A 16,536-nucleotide genomic window follows, 5' to 3' on the forward strand; every position below is an offset into this window, starting at 1 on the left:
CTCTTCTTTGAATCTTTCTCAGCATGTCAATGTTCTATGTCCAAATGCCGTGCTGGGGAACCCAATAGAGTTTTCCATGGGAGGTTTTGCCAGCAATTAAATCTGAACAATTCACTCCTCAAATCTTGCTCACTCGGCTCTGCTGTTACTGATGCAACCTGAAATTTGCCTCAACAGCCAATGTGCTTTATTTTTTTAAACGTTTCAAATCATAGCCTCGCTCCTTGGATCATTGACATCATTATGAATTTCAGCTTTGCCAAAGTGTTTTCAGCTTCCCACAAATTTCACCTCCCTCTTGAGCGAAAATAAATAAATAAATTCTACAAAATTGTCATATAAAGTAGACAAAAATGAGAGAAACTCTTCCAAATGCTTACAGACTGCAGAATGCAGATTTCATGGGTGTGCAGTTTGGATTGCCTGGGTGCAGGATTTTAATTTGGCGGTGTTTTTTCTAACACACCACCCTAGTGATAACTCTCTTGAGTTATTGAAATCGCATCCAATCCCTGGAAATCTGCAGTGTGGAGTTGACAGTTTTGTGAGAAATTAATACATTCATAAGCCTTCTGTTGCTAGTTGGCAGTTCCAGGAGAAAAGCTTTCCTGGCAAAACTCTTGACACTTCTTCCTCATTAAAAAGAAAAATAATATAGTAACCCTCCAGCAACATCCCCAAACATGGACATTTCACTGTTACAAAGTGGGCATCATTGGGGACTATGGTTTAAAATGCATTCATGTTTACATACACAGAAATCACAACTGTAAATATTAGCTCTGGCTGACCAAATGGAGCCTTTAGTTTCATATATTCTGCTGATATTCCATTTGTTTGGACATTTGCATGTAACACTATCTTCCCAGTGAACACTGAGAAACCGGAATGAAATTGGTGTTCATGTTCAGGACACAATTATCTTTTTCAAGTGCAAACCACAGCTCCCCTGCTGATACAAAGGCATACACACACCCTGTTTTTAAAGGGAAAAAATGGGGAGGGCTACACAGAGATGGATGGATGGATCCATACATAGTGGAGTAGATCCAACCATCCTCCAAGAAGTCATCTTCCAACCTCAGAAGCCTCCAGCAGAAGAGCTGCTTATGTTGGATGAAGGATCTTTAGGCTGGAGCAAGTTTTCAAACTTTACTCAGTAGACTATTACGATAGGTATAGGATCCTTCTCAGTATCATATGAGGTCTGAAGCAAGACTCCCTGGTGACAAGCTATGACACAGAGTATCTTATGAAGGGTATTTGATGAAGGCAGCTTTGACTCTTGGAAACTTATGCCCTGGAAATCTTGTCGGTCTTTAAAGTGGTACTGGATGCAAATCTTGCCCAGAAACAAGATTTTTATTGTGTGTAAAATAAAGATGTCCAGAAGACTATTCAAGTTGCTCTTGAGTTTTCCAGTTGCCTGGGCCCAGTGAGGAATTCCTCAATCCCATGCCCCCTGGCAATAATCTGCCCCAAGAAACTGAACAGTGGGCAAAAAAATGCCATCCATAATGACATTCTAGGAATTTCTCTCAGTCTCTCTGGCCTTTACCATTAAGATTAGAGAAAAGTCCTCCCCAGACTCCACCTCTCCCAGGCACTACCTTCCCCCTCAAATCTCCCAGCATTTGCCTAGACAGTGTTGAGATCCTAGTGGCTCCTTGGAAAATCTACCCTTTGGCGCTACCATCTTGGATACCTCTGAGGCTATATATCCTTCTGACTGTCAAGACACAACGAATCCAAGGTGGCGAGGCCCATAGTTTGGACTCTCTAGAAAGATACTTGAACAATCTTCAGACATAGTGGTATTTAATTTAAATGGGATTGAAATGTTGAATGGGGTGCTGAAAAGGCTCCCCCTCCCTCAAAGGAAGGGCTTTTTCCAACTGAGAGAGAGTAAGGGCCAAACTACGAATGACACTTGAATGGCAAGTGTATTCATCACTGTTCACTTGCCCTCCACTTGCTCTCCATTCGATCCACTTGCCGTTCAACGGTCATTTGTCACTTGTAGCTCGGCCCAGAGAGAGAGAGAGAGAGAGAGAGAGAGAGAGAGAGAGAGAGAGAGAGAGAGAGAGAGAGAGAGAGAGAGAGAGAGAGAGATGCAGGTTGAAAAATTTCTGCTCAACATTAGAGCTCAAATGCCTGCATTAACACAGTTTTAGGGGTGCTAATCCTCTACCAACTTCCAAGCATACTCTTTCAGCTTAAAAAGGAGCAGATACCTCTGAAGGGAAACGGCAGCTGTCCCCTGGCATGGATCTAATGTAGCATTTTGCTAATGCTGCATAATGCCTCCCCGAGATATTTGCTTGTAATATCGACGTGCTGCATTAATGCGACAAGCACGGCAGTGTCTGATTGTTGGGAATGCAACTCTTGTTACATGGCTAATCCTAGCCAGCAGCTCCCTTGCCCACATGTGGAGTGCAGAGTGGAACAAGAGGAAGCCCACAGAGTAGCATGACTCTGCCGGGACCAGGCCACAGGTAATCATTCCCAGTGGGTGCATAATTCTGCTCAGGAGTTCTATGGTCAGTAGTGGCATGAACTGGAGGCCACAGTCTGAAATGCAGCAAGGTGAAAGTATTCTTCTGTTGACTGGAGGCCAGGCTGCCAGTGCTGATGCCGGGAGCAGGTAATTCCAAGGCTTCTTACTGCCTGCCAATTAATGTGACCCCCTACCGGGACATTCTAAGGCATTCTGAGACATTCTGAGCACAGACCTTTCCAAGTAATTCATCTGATACTCAAACCGATGAAGGTTCTTGTTCAAACACTGGAAACTCTGACATGATAAGGGCTTAGGGTTGTCAGACTTAGCTGGCATCCTGATTGGAAATTTGGGGGTGCAGGGACAAGCTCATCAGTGTCACACAGATGCAGGATGACACTTCTAGCAGGAAACTGGAAGTGATGTCATCACATCAGGGCAGTGTTCTAGGATTCACCCAAAATTCTATGGTTAAACCTTAGCATCTGGGGGTAAATCTTAGAGCATCGTGGAGAAGCAATGGCATTACTTCTGGTTTCATGCCAGAAGTGATGTGACATTGCAATGTCAAAGTGCCCCCCCTATTTTCTTCTACTGGTGGTGGGGAACAGGGAACCCAAGCCAGGATGTTTCCTACTATAGCAGCAGATTTGGTACCCCTCTATTGGCTATTATTGACCCTTCTGAAAATAGAAAGCAGTTCTCCATTCTCTGTGCTGTTTGAACTCCCCATCTTTGCATAACCTTTCAATGATTCTGGATGGCCTGGGAATATGAATGATGTCATTCCTGGTGTGGGTACATGCAGGGGCTCTCTGGAGTACATGGGAGCATACTTCACCACCATCACCACATTCCTGCACTTTTCTTCCCTCTGCCAGCCAGGTGAGCAATGGCGAGGGCAGAGGCTGGGGATGAGGACTGTTGTAGCAGTTAAGAGCAGCAGGACTCTAAGCTAGAAAACGGTTTGATTCGCCGCTCCTCTGCTTGAAGCCAGCTGGGTAACCTTGGTTCAGTCACAGCGCTCTCAGAGCTGTGAGGTCACAGGGTGATTGTCGTGAGGATAATAAAACACACTTTGTAAACTGATCTGGGTGTGGCATTAAGGTGTCCTAAAGGGCGGTATATAAATCAAATGTTGTTGTTGTTGTTGTTAACATATCCAGCCTCTCTGTGTTCAAGGTCATGAGCACAGAGGCCTAAGTGCATGCATCTCAATGCACAAATCCATCTATTACATTTTTATCCTGCCCGTCTTGTAGGGTCACCAACCCCCAATGTGGGGCCTTCAAGTCTCCTGGCATTACAGGTGAACTCCAAACTGCAGAGATCAGTTCCCCTGGAGGAAATGGCAGCTTCGGATGGCAAACTCTCCATGTTATACTGTAGACTCTAGGAGAAACAGAAGTTATAGAGTGTATACAGCAGATGGATTATCTAGGACTTCTACTTCTCCTATGGTGCACCATAGACACGCTATGAGAAAAAAATTGTCAATTATAAAGCTACTAAATGCCAAAGACCAGTTGGAGAATGAGTGAGGGATGGGACTGCAGTTGGCTGGCATCCTCTTATCAGTCTTTAGAGTGGATTTTCTCCTTAACACTGAGAAAAACATGAAGAGAACTTTGAGAGGTTTTTTAGGTTCAGTGGAACATACCCAGAGAGCAGCCAGTTAAATCAACGTATTTCGAATCAAAAGGTTGATATGACGTATAGAAACCCGCAAATACTATAAGGAGGGAGAAAAAGGAAGGAGGAACAAATATGAGGTGGAAATGTATATTCGAAAATGGGATTTTGGTGGAAGGTAGTGACCTCACAGAAATAGAAGTTGAAAGAGCCGACCTTGACACCACAGGATGTGGCATAACATTCTCTTTGAGCGCCCTCCCTTCCTCGAACTCCACCCTCCCTAGCATCACCCCCAAATCTCCAGGAAGCTCTGTACATGGCTCTTCACCCTCCATGTTATCCTCAATAACAACCTGGTGAGGTAAATTAGGGCAAGAAAGAGTGACTGGCCCAAAATCACCCAAAGAGCTTCATGACAGAGCAGTCATTTTAATCCCGCCCCCTCCAATCTTTGTCCAGAGCTCTAATTACTACGTCAAATGCCAAGCTGTGTCACGCTTCCAAGAGCACAGAATAGGTACAGATCCCTCGTTCAGAATTTCTGCATAATAAGGTATCCATATGGAGCTCCCTAAACTGGCATGCCCTGGCCTGGATAGCCATGATCTCAGAAGCTAAGCAGGATTGGCCTTGGTTAGTAATTGGATGGGAGACCTCCAACAAAGACCAGAGTTGCAGAGACAGGCAATGCAAACTATCTCTGTTAGTCTCTTGCCATGAAAATCCCACGGGGGGGTGAGGTGCTGCCATAAGTCAGCTATGACTTGTGGGCACTCTCCACACCACCAAATTGGCACAATCTCTGATGTGGCCATCCTTATAGTAATGTCTTAATTTCTATATCATGTTCTTTGTTCTATGGCATATCATATTCTTTGTCCTGTAAAATGCTTGTCATGTATGACACCAGAGATTGCAAATTTCATATAAACAAGAGACAAAATTCTAATCAAACAAATAGTGTGTTTAGATAAAATCAGGGTCCTCCCCCTGACGGGGCAGGAAGTTTGCAATACAAACAGCTAGAAAAGTGCTGCAGGAGCAGCTGCTGCCACTTTGCTCAAAGCTTCCAGAAGCAATACAAATCGCTTCGTAAAGCTTTGATTCAGTATTTCCAAATCGGGCCAGCAATCCTGGGCCCGATTCGGGAATCCCGAATCTTTTTGAATCGGGGCCAATTCCCAGGTTTTTTCCGAATAGGAATTCCAAATCACACATTCCTAGTTATCACTGTCTGTACATCAGAGTCCTTTTGTTTGGAAAAGGTATTTAATGTATGCTGGAAATATTTATGGCACCTTACATTTCATCAGCTTGACAGAGATGTGAGTTCACAGCTGTGAAACCTTATTTATTTCTATGTATCTCTCTGTGTATCTCCATCTCTTTGTGAATTTTTGTTTACTCTGAGCTTGCTCTTGTCCTGAAATAAAAAGGTCTTTCACGGATCATTGTTATCAGGTCCTGGTTTAAAACTGCTGCAACAATTCTGGGGGCTAGTCCAGCAATGATGAGAAAGCAAGTCCATTTGTTGTCAAAGCGCAATGGTTCTTTGGAATCTGAAAAAAATAAGCACACAAATGTTGGTGGAAAATAGATTCATTAATCCCCTTCAAGAGCATACAGGAAAGAAATTAACAAGTATAGAACAGAGAATATGCTGTTCAAAAAACAAATTTTAAAAATGAAATGAAACAAAAACAGAGAGGGGAGGAACGGCCAACCTCAGAGAGGTAAATGGAAAGCTTGAAGGGGGTTCCATTTGATCTTTTCCTAAATTTATGTGCTTATTGACAGAAGCAATTGGTATGCCGTGTAACAGTTTTTGGGCTTTATTTGCATAATTAGAACATAATTTGCATAATATGCAAAATGGCAGGTCTGGATTGGGGAGACTGAAGTAGGGCAGCCCTGGAGAAGAACCGCACCACACATGGTAAGCTTTTCATCTGGCTCAACCTGTCAAGTAATTGAGGAGGATCCGACCACATCTCTGTTGTTCCCGATTTCTGTATGACCGAGGGTTTTTTACACATATAAATCATCTTAACAAGCATTATATAATTACATGTTTAAAAAGAACTAAGGCTTCCACTGCTACTCACAGCAACATAAAAAAATTCCATATTCATTAAGAAGTCAACGCCAAAAAGAAAGAGGAGGAACAGATGTTTCGAATCAGAGAAGGTTGTTTGCTAAAATGGTCCGCACAAGTTGGCAGGGCAATAAAACCTCAAACATGCAAAATAGAGCCATCATAAGTCATTGTGTTTATTTGCCCAGAGATTATTTCTGCCCATTTTTTTCTGGCTACCAAAACAGAAGCTTTGTTCCCAAACAGCCAGCTTTATTCACAGAGTCCTGTCTTTTTCTGCAGGTTTGAAAGTTTTCATCTGTAAAAGTAACTTTTCCCCCTAACATAACATCTGGGTGGGTAGAAACTATTTTTTTAACTTGAATCATACAATTAAGTCGTGATTGTGCCTACCAGGTATAATGGCTCTACCACCCTGGTTAGCAAAGTCTAACACAGCTTCCCCTCTAGGCATTATTCTTCTGATAGAAATTTGTATTTATTCTGTATCCATTGAATGTGGCACATTACTGTACTTCTTTTGTGTGGATGTGCACTCCATAATATTTTCTACATACACACTAAAAGGGTTGGGTTCAATCACAAAACATTGAGACGTTCCAAAAATGTTCAGAGATTCCAATACAAGCATCTTCTTGTGATGGAGGCAGCTGTTTTCAAATGGGTTTTCCACGCGGGCACAAAGATGAGGTCTCCTGGGCTTTTCTGAAGCACCTCCTATTTGACTAAAGTATAAGAAAGCCAGGCTTGTCTCTTTGCTTTGTAAAAAAAAGCAAAGCGGGTACCAGGAAACACATCAGTGGACATTAGTGCACATCGGTGGACATGAGAGCCACTTTGGTGTAGTGGTTAAGAGTGGCAGGACTCTAATCTGGAGAGCCGGGTTTGATTCCCCACTCCTCCACTTGAAGCCAGCTGGGTGACCTTGAGTCAGTCACAGCTTCTAGGAGCTCTCTCAGCCCCACCCACCTCACAGGGTGTTTTGTTGTGGGGATAATAATGACATACTTTGTAAACCGCTCTTTAGTGGGCATTAAGTTGTCCTGAAGGGCAGTATATAAATCTTTTGTTGTTGCTGTTGCTGTTGCTGTTGTGGCACCTACAGGCACCATGTTGATGCAACCCATGTGTCACATCTAGTGACTTCCTCTTTGAGTATAGGGGAAACTTGGTTTTAGAGAAATAAAGCCGTGGAGGATATAAACTCAACCCTGAGACTTTTCAGGAATGTACCCAAATATCTGAAGCCCCATGCCTGACTTTCTCCCCCAGCCTCCCCACATCAGGGATCTAGCAACAGCCAATCCATTCTCCAAGCATGTCAACTTTCATGTTCCCGCAAAACAGTTAATGTCCCCAAGCAATCTGACTCTTTTGGGCTTCATGGCCCGTTAACGGATCACAGCAGCCTGTGAAGTGCTAATAAATCTGCAGCTGCTTCAAAGTCCCTCCAATAATAATTAGCAAATTAAAATGGAAATGTCACCACCGACCCATAAAGTTCTTAAGTATGGGATAGAAAGGCCTCAGAGGGCCTGGAATGGATAACACCCAATACCTCTTTGTCAGAAGACATTATTCACCACTAGTAGAGAATGCAAAAAGCCAAACAGGGAGGTAAAATTCTTCCTGGCAGAGACTGCAAAAAGCCTAACAAGGAGGTGCAATTCGTTCTGCTAACGGATGCCTTTCCCTGTCAGCAAACCAAATGTATTGCTATAGTCCGGCTTGCTTTACGTCACTCATGGGCAAGTAGCTCTGCCAGAGGACAATTTTTACTAAAAATGAAGCCATGCCGCTCATAATTCTCTTGCCCCAATATGAGTCTCTCGACACAAGACATCTTACATGGGGATGCTCAAGTGAAAGATCTCGCTTGTTCTCTCATTGTACTGCTAAGGAGACAGAGTACCCATGAATATAAGACCACACAGAAGGTAAGTCACTTGAGCGTCCCCGTGTAAGATGTCTCATGTAAAAAGCCTCTATGCCTCTAATTTTTGGTGATTTTGGTAGGAGACTTTACAAAAAGTGTTTTGTCCAATCAGAAATGGAGACCAGGAAATCATGGTAAACAGAGAAAGTAACCTTCTCTGAGGCATCAGTTGCCTGCTGACCTGGAGAAAAATATCCTGTCTTTTCAAAAGGGGATTAAATGTATGGAAATGAGCAGTTGAAGCTTTTCACGGCATGGAGATTATAAGGAGCATCCCGTTAAGCCTCTGTTCAAGGGACAGGACATTTTTTCTGTATGTCAATTGGCAAACTACTCTGAGGGTGAGTAAATAAATCTGAAAGCAAAACTTTTCCTGTGTAAGAGCAAGGTGTGTTTCCCACTTAAACGCAGAGGGGGGTAAATTGTGCTCTAGTTACATCAGCCACATGCGATATACTCAGTTAACAGAACCTTTCCATTCCCCAGCTAAGTGGCTGCAAAGCAGCCTTTGAAATAGCTGCCTCGTTGGCCTGAGAGCCATCAGAGGTGTTCAGCACAGCCGAGGCCCCTTGAATTCAGGCACGGACGAGCCAATCCGCGCACATGTTAACTGTGTCACTCCAAATTAGCTTTCTATCGGAAGGAGACACACACACCTGCATTTACCATCAGCAGCAACAAGCCTGAGGAAGCAGAGAGCTAATTAAATGTGTGTTGTTCCTGCTAGCTCTACAAATGAAGCTCTTGAAAAGGTAGCATGGGTGTTAATGATTTCCTTCTTATGGGAGGGGGGGGGCACATGAAAGCAAAGTCCAGCCAGGCAGGCTTTTTTCAGAGGACAACAAAAGACAGTGTGTTTGAGGATACTTTTTTTGCTGGGTCCTACTTCTTGTTAGGGTTGCCAGTCTCCATGTGGGGCCTACAGATCTCCTGGAATTACAACTGACACCCAGGGTACAGAGATACCTGGAGAATAGGGTTACCTGTCCCCTGGTAGAAGCGAAGGATCCCCTGCTTTCACCCCCCGCAACCACTCACCTGGACAGCAGGGGGGAAGGTGTGGGAACGGGCCTCTCAGGCAGCGTGACAATGGCTGATTCCGCACACGTTGGATAATGCACTTTCTAATTTTAATTTAGAAAATTTTATTAGGTGAGAATATTAATATACAACTTTCAAATAGCATCTCATTATCCTTTCCCCCACCCTTTCCCTCCCCCCCTTTTCCAAGACTTCCAACAGCTTTCCAACCCTATAGCCTAATCTATTCCCAATCTATCCCCTTTTTCTGTAACTCATTATCTCATGTTTACTTACTCTTTTATTCAACTACGCCCTATCTATTAACTTCAAAAATATTGTTATAAACTTAAAATCTATTATCTATTACTTTATATTAACTCCTCATATATTTAAATTTAAACTTTCAATGCACTTTATCAATCGTTTGTGGTGGGTTTTTTGTTCCACACACGAAAAAATCCGTTCCAAATGATCTATAAAGAGGATTGGAAGTGCATTATCCAACGTGCATGGAATCACTCAATGTCACTTCCCAGCAGTGATATCATCGCACTGCCCCGAGAGCACTCCTGCGCTTCACAGCGGGCCAATTTGGACCCCAAATGTGCCAAATTGGGCCCATTTGAGGCCCAAATCAGCCCGCTGCAAAACACGCGCACTCCTGAACCTGTGAGATGATGGTGCCTGGAAGTGACATCACTGAAAATGACATCATCATACAGGTGCAGGGGACTGGGCATGAGCGTGAGCAACACGAAGAAGGTGAGTGCCAGGTACTCGCCCTCTTGCTTGGAGGGTAAGGTGAATTGGTAACCCTACTGGAGAACATGGTTACTTTGGAGGGTGGACTCTATGACATTACATCCAGCTGAGGTCTTCCCCCCCTGCAAACCCTACCCTACCTAGGCTTCATTCCCTGATTCTTCTGGAACTTCCCAACTGGGAGTTGGCAACCCTAGCTATTTCTGTGAATATCCCAAAGGAGATGGAGGGGGGAAACCTTCCGGGAATGGTGTCTTATCCGCCTGGAGCCTGGAAGAGTCAATTAGAAGATGATAAAGAAGGGTGAAAGGAAGCAAGCCAGCATGGGGTAGAGGTTAGAGTGTCAGACTAGAAGGTGGGAGATCCTGCTTTGAAATGCTGCTCTGCCATGGAAGCTCATTGCCATGGACTAGTCACTCTCTCTCAACCTCACCTCCCTCTCAGGATGAGGGTTGTGAGGTTAAAATGAAGGGTGAGCAATGTTTTAAGCGACTTTGTGTTTCCACTAAGGAGAAAAGCAGGGTGGTGGTGGAAAGTGCCGTCAAATCATATCTGACTTACGGCAACCCCTGCTGGGGTTTTCAAGGCAAGAGACTGACAGAGGTGGTTTGTCGTTGCCTGCCTCTGCAACCTTGATATCCTTTGGAGGTCTCCCATCCAATTACTATCCAAGGCCGACCCTGCTTAGCTGCTGAGATCTGTCAAGATCAGGCTTGCCTGGGCTGTTCAGATCACAGCAAAAAGCATGTATAATTAGCTAAATAAATGAGACAGAGAAGCAGTAGCAAAGAAAAGAGAACCCTGCAGTGGGCTGACATTGTGGTCAACCGTAGAGGACTAACTTAGCACTTCTACCTGCTCAGTAGCTCAGGTTGGCCAACCAAGAAGGAACAAATAGCTGGCCTGAATAGAATGTCACAGGGCAAGCTTTTCCTGACAGGGAGAGAGAAACATGAGTTGTTGCAAATCAAACCGTCATTACAGAGGCTGGTTGAAAAGATGGCAACCACACTGACCCAAACTGTAACCTCATTGAGAGGAGGAGGAGTTTACTCTCTTAGCAATACTGGATGGTGGACTTGAATAAGGGAGTAGGGTTGCCAACTCTTTCTACTGACTTCTGCTCTTCTGACTTTTATAATAGTGGTTTTATTTATTTATTTATTTTTATTTATTTACTTTATTTATACCCCACCCTAGGTGGGGACCCAAGGTGGCTTACCTAATTCTCTCCTCCATTTTTCCCCATGACAGCCTTGTGAGGTAGGTTAGGCTGAGAGTGTATGACTGTCCCAAGGCCATCTAGCCAGATTCCATGACAGAGCAGGGATTCGAACCTGGGCCTCCCAGATACCAGTCCACTACTCTAAGCACTATACCACACTGGCTTTGTACATTCATATCCCTCCTCTCTGCCAAGGAGCTTAAGATAGGGTGCGTGATTCTCTTCCCGCCTTCATTTTCCCTTCACAGTGACACTCCAGTGAGGTAGTTTAGGTTGAGAGACAGTGATTAGCTCAAAGTCACCCAAAAAGCTTCAACAGGAGAGTGGGGATTTGAACCTGGGTCTCCCAGGTTCAGTCCAAGGCTTAAATCACTACTCCACACTGCCTCTCTTAAACTGCAGAGATGACCAGCCAGCCATGTTGATTTCTATGAACACTTTCATTTGCTGATCACTGTCTCTCAGCCTGAACTACCTCACAGGGTTATTGAGGGGCTAAAAATGAGCAAAGACTAGTAAAGTAGCCAATGACTGGGTGATAGAGTTACCAGCTGCCTGGAGAAAAGAACGTTTGGCCCCTTTCAATGAGGCTTGATGTTTGGAAACGGGCAGTTAAAGCTTGACATAGGTTGGAGCTCAGTAGCCTCACCTGCTCAATAACATTCCATTAAGCCTTCATGAAATGGGTGGGGCATTTTTTTCCCAGTTGTTTGGCACCTCTACCAGAAGAAGACCCCAGGAGATGGTGGCAACACACCCACAAAATGTTTTGGCATTGCAACTGCAGGATTTGTTTTTGCCCCCCAGAGGAGTCAAGGACAGAGCGAATACACCAGGCCCACTAGAAGATCAAACTGAAACTGCCTTCAACGTGATCATTTTAAAGGCCCCTTGATTACCGCTAGAAAACATTTGCTGCCCTTTGAAAATGCCTGCATATTCATTTATTTTTAGTGTCAGTTTGTGAATGCCATTCTTCCTTCGCCACCCTGATGCGGGACCCTCCAGGTTGCAGATGGAAAAAGGGAACACCGCCAGTTGCCCTGTGACTGCCTCCATTTAATTGCTTTTGGCCTTCCATTTACTGTGCAATAAAACCCAAATGTTCAGACAAAGAGAAAGCGATTGTTTGAGCAATATAAAAGTTATGGCAAGGGACTGCATGCCATTTGATCACAACGAGAAACAGCTTTCCTAACAAAATGGGGAACAAAATAAGCAGAGATTGTGTCTGACCTTAAAAGCTCTGAAGCAAGGAGCGAGAGAGGGTGCAGCTATGGCCCTTTCCTGCTTGGGTGGAACCATGGCTCAGTGGTGGGGTGTTGACTTGGCTTGCAGATGGTCCTGGGTCCAATCTCTGGCACTTTTATTTTAAACAACCAGGTAGCACCTCGGAGAGCAGCTGCCAGTTTGAGTAGACAATAAGGGTGTGCACTTCGGGTTTCCCATTCGGGTTTTTAACCCAAATTGGGCCCACTTTGTATATATTCAAGGTGCCCGAATCAGCCCCAGCATTGCTGAGCTGATCAGGAAATCCCGAAGCAAAGCTTTCCGAAGCGTTTCGGAACACTTTGGGAAGCTTTGTGTAGAGCAGCAGCAGCAGCACTTTCCTTGCCGTTTGCAAATGGCAAAAAAAGTGCTGCCACTGCTTTCAAACCTTCCTGACCTCTTTTTCACCCGATGGGAGGGGGGAAGAGGGAGTTCCCTCTCCTCCCCTCCCATTGGATGAAAAAGCCAGCCTGGAAGTTTTAAAAGCTCAAATCATCTCTTTTCAGGGCTGCTTTGAGCTTTCAAAACTCCACCCCAGCTTTTTCACCCAGTGGGAGGGGGGAAGAGGGAGTTCCTTCTCCCTCCCTCCCATTGGATGAAAAAGCCAGCCTGGAAGTTTTAAAAGCTCAATGCTGCTCTTTTCAGGGCTGCTTTGAGCTTTCAAAACTGCATGCAGGCTTTTTCATCCGATGGGAGAGGGGGGAAAGGAACTCCCTCTTTCCTCGTCCCATCAGATGAAAAAGCCTGTGGGAAGTGCTGCTTTGATCTTCGGTGTGCTCCGAATATTTACAGAGCATACCAAAGCAGCTTAAACACCCAAACTCGAAGCTGCTTGAATTTTTTTTTAGTCCACTAGTAGACAATACTAACCCTGATAGACCAATGATCAGGCTTGGTACAAAGAAGCTTTGATGTGCTCAACTAAAGTTTGTAAGAGTGGGGCCACGGCCTAATAAACAACATGAGTATGGATCTCATTCCCCCGGGAGGGTGATCCCCCCGCTATCAGCCTCCACCCCCCACAACTTCTCACCTGGCTAGGAGAGGGAAAGGGGTGGGAATGGGACAAGAAGCCCCTGGTGTACAATCCTGCATGCTCCAGAATGCTTCCTCTTTGCACTGGGAATGACGTCATTCCAGGTGCAACATGGAAGTGCAGGGTCACACCAGGGGCCAAGTGGGTAAAAATTGCCCCTAAACACTAAATTGAGGGCTGATTTTTTCCCAATCAGCCCCTGGCAGACCTGTCACTTCTGATGAATGTCATTACCAGCATGACACAGAAGCCTACCAGAGCGTGTGTGCACTAAGCGCACACAAAAAGTTAGTATTCCCATTGCACCCTCATGACCTCCCTGTCTCCCACTTTGAGCCCTAGGGAACCTGGCAACTCTAAACATGAGCCTTATATATAAACAAAGCCTTAAGCGGGCCTTTAATAACAAACAGGAAATTCTCTGAAAGAAACCAGTGTGGCCTTCCCCCCCCCATCCCCTATAAAGGACAGAACACATCCTTGAAGTGGATCCAGTAGCCCATAAGCATAAAATGTGGGACTCAAGGAAACACAGTCCACAGTTATGAACCCACCATAGCAAAATGCCAGAGTCCCTGAAACGTTCATGGTTCAAATGGATCATTAGGCGGTGAGGTCCTCAAAGTAGGGTCTCTTGGGCCAGAACCTAGGCACCTTCACACCTTCTGCTCACTGCTGAAACTGCTGGCCTGATCTCAACTGCTCAGCAGCCCCACCACTACAGGTGGCTGAATGATAGTACTGCAACTCAGAGTCTAGCTGGGATCAAATGACACAAGGTGACAACAGACTCCAATCTGGCCCAATCAATGTGCTTGAGCTGGGCTGTCTTCTTTCTCTGAGCTGCTCCTAGACTGCTTCTCCCTCTACATCATCGGCTTGCCAGCCTCCCTACATACATTCCCAGAAGAGGCCTCAAGGTCAGCCAAAACCCTCAGCATTCAAGGTCTTCAATTGCGCTGGCCCTGTATGAAATCCACTCCGTCATACTACAAACCAGCCATTGACATTAAAAGACAGTGTTGTAGTAAAGAAACGCAGGCAATTAAAGAGGACAGCAGGCATACCTTTTTTTACAGGAGTTTGAAATGGGATTGTTGGTAATAAAAAGTCACAAAAGCCGATAAAAGTCTGAAATGCATGTTGGAAGAAGAAGGTAGAAAGGGTTTTCACATGGGTGGGTATGGAATGACTCTCTGGATCAGTGCGAGGAATCAATCACAGACGTCCGAATCCTTTCTGTCTCCTTATCTGAAGCCCAGGTCCACACCACCACTGCTGTTTTGTTTGGTATCCTCAATCCAGGTGGTCAGCACACACAACAAACAGGTTTCTTTGACTTCCAGTGCAATCCTAAACAGAGTTACTGTGTTCTAAACCAATTGAAATCAATGAGCTTAGAAGGGTGTAACTTTGCTTAGGATTGCACTGCAAACTCCGGCAGCAAAAGCTTCCTCTCCTGATGGCAGAGACGGATCATGATGACATGATTCCACACGGCATTACACCCTGATGCTGCTACCAGTTTGTCCAAATTGGACCTTAGGAATGAAAGAAAGACATGTTTGTCTTCCACTTGCCGGTTTTCTGCTTCAGCACCGATATCAAGGTTAATGAAGCAAAGAGCTCAGAAGCACCCAATATGGAATTTAATTTCTCCAGTCTCATTTAAATATCTCAAATCAAAGTGCTGGAATTGACAATTAAATCCTTCGGAGATGGCTGCTTTGAATTAAAACCTGCACATGAGTGAGCATGTATAATGGAGGCTGAGAGCACAGCCGCTTCTGCCGTTTGGTTGCTATTTGCCTAGCCATCGAGTGGGCCGTGTCCAAGGGTGGGCGGTAAATACCAATGCTCTTAGGTCAGGGACAACATGACCCAATATACGGGCCTGACGAGCAGGGCTTTTTTTCAGCTGGAATGCGGTGGAACGGAGTTCCGGAACCTCTTGAAAATGGTCACATGGCTGGTGGCCCCGCCCCCTGATCTCCAGACAGAGGGGAGTTTAGATTGCCCTCCACGCCAGAGCAGCGCAGAAGGCAATCTAAACTCCCCTCTGTCTGGAGATCAGGTGGCAGGGCCACCAGCCATGTGACCATTTTCACTGAGAGCGATTTAAACTTTTAAAAACTCCCCCCTTGATGCCATTGGCCCTGGGAGCATTATTTATTTATTTTATTTTATCATATTTATATTTCGCCCTCCCCGCAAGCAGGCTCAGGGCGGATGAATTAACTTTGCATGCGCATATGTGTTATCAAGGGCACCACCTCCCACCAAGAGTTGCCCCCTGTGCTGGCAACCCACTGAGTTCCACCACCTCTTTTTCCAGAAAAAAAGCCCTGTTGACGAGTATTTCACCACATGTGATTCCACTCATGCCGGACTGTGAAACTTTGATACATCAGCTAACAAATCTCCCCCAAAGCTCCTTTCCCCTAGAAACTAACATATAAGGTAGGCTAGGACCTTTTGTTGGAAATTAGCAAGTGTTTACATTCAGTCATGAAAGAGTTAAACTGTTTGTATTACTTAGCAAGAAAACTTATTTGCATGTAACTACTTAGCTGTCGAATTAAGTTTCCCGCCACAGAAAGCGGAGTCTCTATTCCTAATGAAGTGAATGTAGGATTCCATTGGGCAACCAGTTTATTCGAGAACTGCAGCTCTCGAAACCACAGCATGCTACAATAAAGTTGGTTAGTCTTAAAGCGCGACTGGACTTTTTACTATTTTGCAATTACAGACTAACACGGCTAACTCCGCTGTCTACACCGTAGCTTCCCAAGGTTTCAGGTGGAAGACTTTCCTATCACCAATTACCAGATGTTTATTTGGAAATGTTGGGGACTGAGTTTGGGACTTTCTGCAGGCTGAGCAGATGCTCTGCCACTGAGCCAGGGCCCCACCCCACACTGAGCCATGCCCCACACACACCCCAATGAGCATGCAAGAAGCTACCTTATTAAGCTAAGTCAATCCATTGATGTAAAGGCCAGTCTTGTCTACTCAGATTGGCAGTGGCTCTCCAGGGTCTCAGGCAGAAGTC

Source organism: Eublepharis macularius, chromosome 17 (assembly GCF_028583425.1).
Source record: "Eublepharis macularius isolate TG4126 chromosome 17, MPM_Emac_v1.0, whole genome shotgun sequence".
NCBI classification, from domain to species: domain Eukaryota; kingdom Metazoa; phylum Chordata; class Lepidosauria; order Squamata; family Eublepharidae; genus Eublepharis; species Eublepharis macularius.